Consider the following 11,438-nt stretch of genomic DNA (forward strand, 5'->3'; position numbering starts at 1 on the left):
TATGTCCGGCAACCACATAAATATATGGACAGAAAATTCAATTCATCGAACGTACCTTTGATGACATCAAACATGTATATTCAATGACATCAATGGTGATTCGATGACATCGAAGACCTTAGAGTTTTTATCTAGCAAGCTTCTTGGAAAAACTTCTGAAAATTTGAGGAATCGAACTAGACTCAATGTCATCGAGATTCAAACTCCGATGACATCGAATCAGATTTGATGACATTGAAAAAAGACAAGAAAATGTCCAGTGAGCTTCTAAGGAAAATCTTCTAAAAAGTTCGAGGAATCGAACTAGATTCGATGACATCGAGATTCAAACCTCGATGACATCGAATAAGGACATGAAATCGTCTAGCAAGCCTTGAAGAAAAATAACGCATAAATTCGAGGAATCGGACTAGATTTGATGACATCGAAATTCAAATTTTGATGACATCAAATGCAATCAGATTCTGACAATTATATTACCGTTGGACTTTTTACAATAAACAAAAGCTTGGTTCTAGTGGTTGGATTGAGAAAAAGAGTAAGCTCTGAGAGAGTTGTTGCTTATCTAACATCCTTTACGTTTTTCTCATGGGAGTTCATCCTTCAATCCTCTCTTACTCATTGATCCTAAATAGATTGGATTGAAGAATGAACTTCGCCATTCAAGGATTCTCCAACTACCTTCTTAATGGCATATCATTAAGCTGGAATCTCTTGATTGCATAAACTCTGGAATCTCTCTGTCTCTTAAATGATCAACATTCATTAGAGCAGATTCCACAAAATACCTTAACCCAACCCTGACTACTTATATTGGAGCATCTTCAAGTGTTGCGGTTCAAGGGAGTTGAAGAATCTCCGTCATCAAGGGTAGAGGTGTACATGAGTCGAGTCGAGCCGAGCTTTGCCCAGCTCATGCTCGACTCGGTCTACTCGAGCCCCAGCTCGTACTCAGCTCGACTCGGGCTTCGAGCTCAGAGTAGCAGCTCGTGCTCGGCTCGGCCGAGTTCGAGTAGATTTCAAGCTGAGTTGAATTGAGGATGAGGAAGCAGATGAGCTGTTTTTGGAGATTGAGAAGCTAGAAAGGAGCAACGACGAGAATCTGGTAAAGCTTCGAGAGATGAGGAGTGAGCAGGATGGATTGTTGGAAGAGAAGAAAGATAGGGAGAGACGGTTCGATTCGATGACGGAAGACTCCACTTCGATTGTGTTGAGCATGTTGGTGGCCCAAACAGATCTACAAGAACGGTTTGAAAGAAAGACGAGCGCTATAGAGAAAGATGGGAAAAATAGAGCTTCACCTATATTGAAACAAGTTGTTGAAATCTTGAAAAGGTTAGTCTTGAGATGGAGAAGAAGAGGAGCATCAGAAAGGTGTAGTTCAAATTATTAGTATTTTTGTTGAAATCTTGAGAAGGTTAGTCTTGAGATGAAGAAGAAGAGGAGCATCAGAATGAGTGTCTGGGCTGGGAATGGGACTAGGGTTTTAATTTTAAAAGGGTATATATACCATGTACTGAGTTACTGAGTCGAGCCGAGTCGAGCTGAGTTCGAGCAGTATTTGATTCGAGTCGAGTCGAGCAGGGGCAAGCTCCAACTCGTTTCGAGCTCCATAAATCAGCTCGATTCGAGCTTTTTTGAGCCGAGTCGAGTGAGTTACCAAGTTTTTGCTGCTCATGTATAGCTCTAATCAAGGGAGATCATCTTCATCAGGCACTGAATGAGGCTCATCTACTTACAAGTAAGTCATTAGAGTCCAGAGATCCTGTAGATCATTCCTTGTATAGGATTGGGTTGCAGGTTGTATCTTAAACTTACCAAGCCCTCAGTGAAGGCCTCCGATGGGAAAATACGTTTAGGTTCTTTGTGTAGAACCTTGGCTTGTGTGGCCTACACCCAGGCCCTTGTGTAGGACCTTGGCCTATGTGGCCTAAACCTAGGTCCTTTGTGTAAAACCTTAGCCTGTGTGGCTTAAACCTAAGTTCTTTGTGTAGGACCTTGGCCTGTGTGGCCTAAACCTAGGTTCTTTATGTAGAACCTTGGCCTGTGTGGCCTAAACCTAGGCCCTTGTGTAGGACCTTGGCCTGTGTAGCCTAAACCTAGGTGCTTTGTGTATAACCTTTGCTCTTGTGTAGGGCATAAATTGTTGAGTCCTTATGTAGGACGGTTTGCCTTGTGTAGGCATCCTTAGGAACGTTGTGTAGGTCCTAGTGTCAACCTTTTGTAGGTTGTAACAGTTTGAGGTGAACCTGATTTGAAACCTCCATTAGTGAAATCCGGTACACTCAAGGGTTGAGTGCGTCCGCCAGGAGTGGAGTAGGCACATAACCGAACCACTATATATGATTGTGTTTGAGATTGCTACTTGCACACTCATTTGATTATCCTTATCTTGAATGCTTAAAATGATGCATGTGAATGGTTAAAACTAATAGGAATCACATCCCACACACTCATATACATGATTCTACATAGACTAATTGCTTAAATTATTCAACCTGAGTAGTCTATTGTTTGGATCCTCTACTTGGCTTGGAAGCCTGTAGAGTTAAGCTTGCTACATCTTGATTAATTGCATATTAGTTCAAGATTAGGGGATTAGGATTTTAAATTGGCATAAATTTTATAAAGTCCTATTTACCCCCCTCTAGGACACTTTGACTTATTTCATAATTCTACTATAGCGGTCTAAACCGCAATTTCATAAGGTTTGATAAGCATTAACCTAAAAATAATGGTCTGCACAGTTCCTCAGCACGACCGACTTGGACTTGCTTCTAGGGTTAGATTTTTTGGAAAAGATCGCCGACTACCGACACGAGCATATGGGTTTGTATAGATTGGATGGAGTCTATTACAAAACCTACACCTACAAGTGGGAATCACAACCTTACCCATAGTCATTGCCGGAGAAGTTCTGACAGTGAAAACGGTAAGGGCTAGTTTACAGGTCGAGGGGGAGAGGGGAAACCTTCTCCGAGAAAATACTCCCTCACTATTACTTTTCCTTTCTCTTCTTTCTCTCATTTCTCCTAATATTGGGTTGCAAATTCGTATGGGAGAAAGAGAGAGAAATTTATAGGTCGAAGGGGAGTGGGGCAACCTTCTCTTCTCTAAGAAAATACTCCCTCACCTCTTCCAAGCAGCCACACCCTCACTCCTGCAGCTCCTTTCTCTCCTTTCTCTCCTTTTCTCCCAAGTCTAGTGTTGTAAATTCAGATGAGGAGAAAGAGGGTGAAATTTAGGAGTTATTTATAGTGCTAGAATGTGCTCCAATAGCCTTAGTGCCACTTTGTCTATCATACCTACCATAGGAGAGGACATCTCTAACTAATGGGTCCATCGTGATGTATGTGACTTATCCACAGCGATCATTTGTTATGTTAGCTGAGTTCAGGGCATGGGCAAAAAAACGAGGCAGATCCAAAGCTCTGGACCACACCAAAAGAAACAATGGAAATCGAACATCTACCATTAAAAGCTTCTTAGGGCCCTTAAAAGTTTTGGATCAAGATAATATTTATGTTTTCCCCTTATCCAGGTCTGTGTTACCCTATGAACGGGTTAGATGATAAGATAACCTCAATGTGGGCCCAGTGAAGGAAACAACTTTCCCATGAATGAGTTAGATGATAAGATAACCTCAATATGGGCCCAGTGAAGGAAACAACTTTCAACGATGGACCCGGTCGACCGGGTTGGGATCTTAGGGTAGAGTCAGCGCCTCATTGCAAATGAACAAGCTACTCAGTATGAGTAAATTGTCAGCAGTAACCCTAGGGTAGAGTCGACGTCTCATTGTTTTCTGTGGTGGGGTCCACTTCAGCTTTGGATCTGACTTATTCCTTAGCTAATGCCCTAAAATGATCTCTCCAAATGGATGGACAGTGTGGATATCAAACATACATCATGGTGAGACCCACATAACTTGGTGATGTTACTTCAGTAGCCAGTCTTGCTACTCAACCTGTTACTAGCTAATCTTTGTCCAGTTAGACAATAAGATGGGGTCGACCAGGTGGATCGGACAACATTGCGGGGTCGACCGGGTTGGGCCAATGTAGGGTCTAACCCATTCATAGGGGAAAACACAAATATCAGCTTCATCCAAAACTTTTAAGGGCCCTGGGTAGTTTTTAATGGTAGACATTTGATTCCCGCTGTTTCTTTTAGTGTGGTCCACTTGAGCTTTGGATCCACCTCATGTAGCTTATGCCCTGAACTCAACTAAGATAACAAATGAGCGGTGTTGATAAGTCAAATACATCACGATGGACCCATGCATGTTCGATGAAATGCTCGACTAATGAGTATATTGCTAGATTTTATGTCCGTGATTTAATCTCACAATCTTTACTGAGAAGATCTAACAATAGTCTTTAGTGATATGATTATGGGTGCCTCGTTAGCTGGGCATGGTGGTATGAGACACCGTATCCATGTTGTCTGCCTACGCTGAGGTGACGAGCATCCCCGAAGTGATCGTGAGCATTACTATAAATAAATTTCCTTTTGCATGCAATGAACTGGAAGTGACGAACCCAACGGATCAAAGGACATAGGCATGAGGCCACCGCAGCCGTTTTGACCTTAATGATTCAGATAAGACCAATGACTACAATGGAGGTACTCCAGCTTCATGAAATTGACCGAGCTTCACATAAAATTCATTGAGTAGCACATGAAATTAATTGAGCTTCACTTGAAATTCACCGAGCTTCACATGAAATTGACCAAGTATCACATGAAATTGACTGAGATTCACATGAAATAGACCGAGCATTACATGAAATTGACTGAGTATTACATGACCCATCACTTCATGAAAATGACCGATCATTACACGAAATTGACTTAGCACTTCTTGAAATTGACTGAGCACTTCTTGAAATTGATCGAGTACTTCATGAAATTGATCGACTAATACATGAAATTGACCGAACATTACATGAAATTGACTATATAATATATAAAATTGACCGAGCACTACATGAAAATGACGGAGCACTATATGAAATTGACAATATCATGAAATTGACTAAGAACTTGCAATGTGCGACTTCTTAACAGAGGGAATTCAATCTTCAGTGTCAGTATCCCCATTCAATCATTCAAAGTCTCAATTATAGTAGTAACTCGACAATTTAAGCAAAATCATTCAAACACAAAATATATAGACGTTTTCGAATTAAATCATTCACCATCATATTACATTAAAACACAAAATACATTACAACATAAATTATTCAAACACAAAATAAATTACAAAGTACATTATTCCTCGGGTATTGGAAACTTTCACCTCCATCGATTATGCCCCATTTGTTTGCATATTCCGCACTTTACTGTTTTGCGTTCCTCTCCACATGAAAGAATTCTTGTATTTTTCAGTCTTCCAGCTGACCTCTTCTGTCGTGGGGGTTTAATTCTTACATAATACTCCATGAATTCGGGCAATATTTTCCATTGGCTCTTATCACGTACTGGATACATGGATTCGTTATACGTGATCTGATAATTTTGCGCAGTGTAGAATGGGGAGCAGTATGAGTAATTAGGAATATTATAGCTTATACATGCTGAAAGGACATGCAAACAAGGGAACCCATTTACGTCAAACTCGCAACTTGTACATGATAACTCACTGAGCTTAACTGTATCATTATAATGTCCCACAACATAGTACTCATCGTGAGAAATTACATGACAACAGACATCTCGTGCCTTTAACCGTTTCTCGACCCATGGTGTCAACGACCCTACAAAATCTGATCTAGATTCTCTTCTCTTGTAAAACATATCTTGAATCTTAAATCTTACCACCTCTATTAATATAATCATAAGGTATTCTCGTGCTTCTTTGAAGAGAGCATTAACGCACTCAGATATGTTTGTCGTAACCAAGTTGAATCTTTTTCTATAAAGTGCAAAGATGCTCATCTTTCGTATCATATTTCTCTCAACCATACATGTACCAGGGGGTTAACCATTTCAATATCATGCATTAACTTTTCAAACCCAACCTTCCTGTAAATCTTCATAGCCCGCCAATAGTACATTTCTAACGACTTATCTTTAAATGTGTCCACCAAGTTTTTGTATATATGATAGGCGCAGTAGCGATGGATTGCTTGTTGGAAGACTTGGGGAACTTCTTTCATTAAACCTTTATGTTGGTCTAATATAATTACAAGAATCAGAAGAGCCCCTAACGTATAGTTGAGGTGGGTAAGGAACCAATTTCAACTACTGTTGTTCTCTGATTCCTCGATGCCAAAAGCAAATGAGAAAATTGATTGTCATCATGTAAGGCCGTAGCAATAAATAGAACACCCTTGTATTTACCTTTTAAGTGCGTCCTATCGATGACAAAGACCGTTCGCATAGAATTTTGAAAACTTCGAATGCATTGTCCGAGCGTAAAAAAATATCTCTCAAACCTGCTCAGATATGGGTTAATAAGCATGACAGTCATTATTCCCAGGTTTGCCCTCCTCAACTCATGCAAATACATCGGGAGTTCATTATTAGAATCTTCATAAGACCCTATTATGTGATTGATTGCGAGCTTCTTAACGTGTCATGCCTTCTTATAACTAATAAGAACATTATATTTCTCTTACATGGTGAAGATAATATCACTTGGCCTTAACCCTAGGCGCTGCTCAATATGGCTAACAACTAGCTCACAGACTAGCTTATTGCTTTCTTGCCGGTGATCACTTTTCATCCATGACATGCCACATGTGTGTTTGGACGTACAAGTCCTTATCTTGAATATCCCTGCATCATTCACCCTAGATGCATGAACCCTCCATTCGCATTTATCTTCAAAACATACCACAGTGAATCTCTTGGATGATGAGTACAAGACCATGTATTGGAAATTTTTGCGAATTACAAATTGGATTAAAACATATTGGCACTGTCTATTGTCGTTAAACGTTTAACCAACTGCTATATCAATCGGCTTATCCAATGAATCCAAATATTTTGACAGATCTGCATTGGTGAATACAGTATCTTCGAAAGGCACATTAACTTGACCAGTGATGAAGTTTGATGTTCTAACAAGCTTGGGTAGCGGAATGTCGCTTACATGTACAAATTTGGTGATGGATGATGAAGGAAAATTTGCTCTTGTAGATAAATGTGGTGCTATATATTCATATTTGAAGTTAAGGTGTAAGGCCCGTATCCTAATCCGTACTGTTCTGTCGACTTCTACGATCCTTCCCGTCAAATTCCGGCAATCTTCGACCTTTATCCGACATCTGCGCGTGACCCTGAGACGCATGCCGTCAACCAAAGTCGGCTCGACCCGAGACTTGTACCTTAGTAACCGCGCCGTTGCCGCGGTTCCGATGCCACGTTTCGCACGTCGAGGTGTTATCTTGGTCAGGAGATGTGGGCCCGCGTTCAGTTCAAGGAAAACACCGCGCATTTACAAACCCAAGAAAGATTTCAAATCATGTCCCATCAATCCCATCAATCACACCTCATGTCAAGCACACATCACCCCATCCCCAAGCAACCCCTAAAGTCAACACTCTCTTACACAAAGTACACCCATCACTCACCTTTTCACCCATCACACCCATCTCTCCCTCTCTCTTACATCACCTCTCTCTCTCTTTTCTCTCTCATTCCAAGCAACCGAAGGAGAGAAGCCAACGTCCAAGGCATTTCCAAACATCATGAGAGCTAGGTGTGGCCCACCTTCCTACCTCCCATCTCCACCATCAAAGCCTCATCTCAACCGTTGGATCATGTTCTTTGGAGCTATAGAACGCGTTAATGGAAGAAGGACGAAGAGATCTTGAGGTGGGTGTTCTTCTAGAGTTTGATTTATGTGATTTTGATGATTTAAGGGCCCACATATGGTGGGACCCATCTTGATGTATGCATTGTATCCATGAGGGGCCCATAGTAGCGGGGTCCTTCCCATCTCCACCATCCATTTTTTCCTCTCTCTCTCTTGATGTGTGGCCCACCATGATCTCACCCACACTATCCCATTTGTGGGGCCCACCTTACCAATGTCCAGCGGCAGGCCTCATGCCTGTCTGCTTGGACAGACATGAACAGAGGAGAAAATACAAGTGCCAGCTCGAATCGGACAGTGGTGGGCAACGCTAGTGGACCCTCCATGATATATGTATTTTATCCTAGCCGTCCACCATCCAGACGGTGCTGGACGTGGACCCATGGGGCATGGGACCCATGATATATGGGTTGCACCTTCATCGTCCAGCAGCAGGCGCTGCTGGAGAGGCAGATATAAATATCTGCTTGACCCAACGCTGGAGGGCCACCACGTGGCCACACCTTGACATATATATATATATATATATATATATATATATATATATATATATATATATATATATGTTGAATCTGCTTCCATCCAGCAGATAGGTACGTGGATCCCCACCTTGATGGACTGTGTCCACGCCGTCCAGCTGATGGACGTGGGACCACCTGATGTTAGTGTTTTAATCCCACCGTCCAGCTTATGCACGTGGGACCTACCTTGGTGAATCTGTTTTTCCAGTGCATTTTGGGTGGGGCCACCTAAAGCGTGCATGAATCCAGTCGTCCTTACGTTTTCCCAGTTTTCTTTAGTGGGCCCACTGGGCAGTGGGTCCACATGATGTGTACATGAAATCCATGCCGTCCAATCCTTACACACGGACCCCACCTTGATTTAATGTAACCCATCCTCACCGTCCAGAGGTGGGACTCCCATTGATGGACGTTTTCCATCTGAACTGTCCACCCATCTGCCATGAGGGCCCCACCATGATGCCGTGATGTGATTGTGACTGCACCATCCATGCAGTGGCCACCTTGGTGTTTGTGTTACCACACCATTCATCAGTTTTGAATCCCCACCATCTATCTGTTTCGATGGTGGGCCAGCAACTGATGCCAACTGCTGCTGCACGTGCAGCAGCAGTACTCTGGGACCCACGTGATATATGGGAATTTCATCCAGGTCGTTAGTTCAGGGCCTGGACGCTGGTCCTATTAAAGGATTTAATATTATATTATATATATATATATATATATATATATATTCATGTGTGTGGTGGGCCCCATGTGAGACCCACCTAGCTGGTGTAATGACATCTGGGTTTGATTATCCAGACCGCTCATCTGCGTGGACCCCACCAGATGTATGTGTTATATCTGCACATCGTCCATCTATTTCATATCCAAGCCATCTGTCTGATGGACAGTGGACCTGCATACCAGCTATATGTATCTGTTGTATTTACAGCAGCAAGTCCTACGGACCACACTATGATGTATTGATCCACACCATCCAACTGTCTGGACAGTGGGGAAACCACAAATATCTGCTTCATCCCAAGCCATGGCCCACGTATCTGGGACCCACCTGACGAGTGGATTGGCTGGCGTACCTCTCTCCTGCCATCAACGCCCCACCTTGATGGATGTTTTTTTCATCCAAACCGTCCACCCATTTTGTTGGGACGGGCAGGAGCTTTGAGCAGCCACCATGGTGTGTGTGTTGTATCCATACCGTCCAACCATTTGTGAGATCATTTTCTGGCACGGGGAAAATGAGTGAGTTAAGTCCAAAGTTCAAGTGGACCCCACCATTTGCAATAATAGTGGGGCACAGTGTCATCCACCGTTCAAACTTCTTAGGACCAACGGTAGTTTCCGCTCAAGCGGATATTGGATTTTCACGTCATTTATCTCTATGTTAACTTATGAATAGGTCGGATCTCAAAAATATATAAGGGTGGGCCCGACTTGATGTGTATGAGGCCCATTAGTGCGGCCCACTTGATGTGTATGAGGCCCATTTAGTATGTCCCATTGATGCAGCCCGACTTGATGTACACAAGGCCCATTATGATGTGTATTAAGCCCTTATCGTGCGGCCCATTGTGACGTGTATCAGACCCATGATGCGTGGCTCATTTGATGCATACGAGACCCATGTGTAGGGTCCACCTATTATGTATTCGAGGCCCATGGGTTGTGGCCCATTGTGATGTATTTGAGGCCCATGGGCGAGGCCCGATGTGATATATGTGTGGCCGTTGCGATTGCATATGAATCCCTTATATGGGCCATTCCTTGGGAGCAATGTTGGTTAAATGTCCACATTGATGGGCAATGATGGTTAGATGTCCTCATCGTGACCTTCCCTTAAGCCTTGTTAAGCCCATTCTTACCAATTCCAATTGACGTGACCGATTTACCAATTCTGATTATCGATTGATTCTAATCGTCATGACCAATTTTCGATTTCGATTGACGTGACTGATTTACCGATTCTGATTATCGATCGATTGATCCAATTGTCGAGACCGATTTGCCGATTTAGATTATCGATCAATCCTGATTGTCGTGACCGATTCACCGATTCTGATTATCGATCCATTGATCCGCTTGTCGTGACCGATTTACCGATTCTGATTATCGATCGATCGATCCGATTGTCGTGACCGATTTACCGATTTACCGATTCTGATTATCGATTGATCCGATTGTCGTGACCGATTTACCGATTTGGATTATCGATCGATCCTGATTGTCGTGACCGATTTGCCAATTCTGATTATCGATCGATTGATCCGATTGTCGTGACCGATTTACCGATTCTGATTATCGATCGATTGATCCGATTGTCATGACCGATTTACCGATTCTGATTATCGATTGATCCCATTGTCGTGACTGATTTACCGATTCTGATTATCGATCGATTGATCCGATTGTCGTGACCGATTTGCCGATTTGGATTATCGATCGATCACGATTGTCGTGACCGATTTGCCGATTCTTATTAACGATTGATTGATCCGATTGTCGTGATCGATTTACCGATTCTGATTATCGATCGATTAATCCGATTGTCGTGACCGATTTAAGGATTCTGATTATCGATTGATCCGATTGTCGTGACTGATTTGCCGATTCTGATTATCGATTGATCCGATTGTCGTGACCGATTTGCCGATTCTGATTATCGATTGATCCGGTTGTCGTGATCGATTTGCCGATTCTGATTATCGATTGATCCGGTTGTCGTGACCGATTTGCCGATTCTGATTATCGATTGATCCGATTGTCGTGACCGATTTGCCGATTCTGATTATCGATTAATCCGATTGTCGTGACCGATTTGCTGACTTTGATTATCGATCGATCCCGGTTATCGTGACCGATTTACCGATTCTGATTATCGATCTATCTGATTATTGTGACCGATTTGCCGATTCTGATTAGCGATCGAGGCTAATTATCGTGACCGATTTACCGATTCTGATTATCGATCGATCCCGATTGTTGAGGCCGAGTATCAAAGCCGATTCCGATTGTTGAGGTCGATTGTATAGGCCGACCCCGATTGTTGAGGCCGATTTCGAGTGTCGATTCCGATTGTCGAGACCTTT

This window comes from Magnolia sinica, chromosome 4 (assembly GCF_029962835.1).
Source record: "Magnolia sinica isolate HGM2019 chromosome 4, MsV1, whole genome shotgun sequence".
Classification (NCBI taxonomy): Eukaryota; Viridiplantae; Streptophyta; class Magnoliopsida; order Magnoliales; family Magnoliaceae; genus Magnolia; species Magnolia sinica.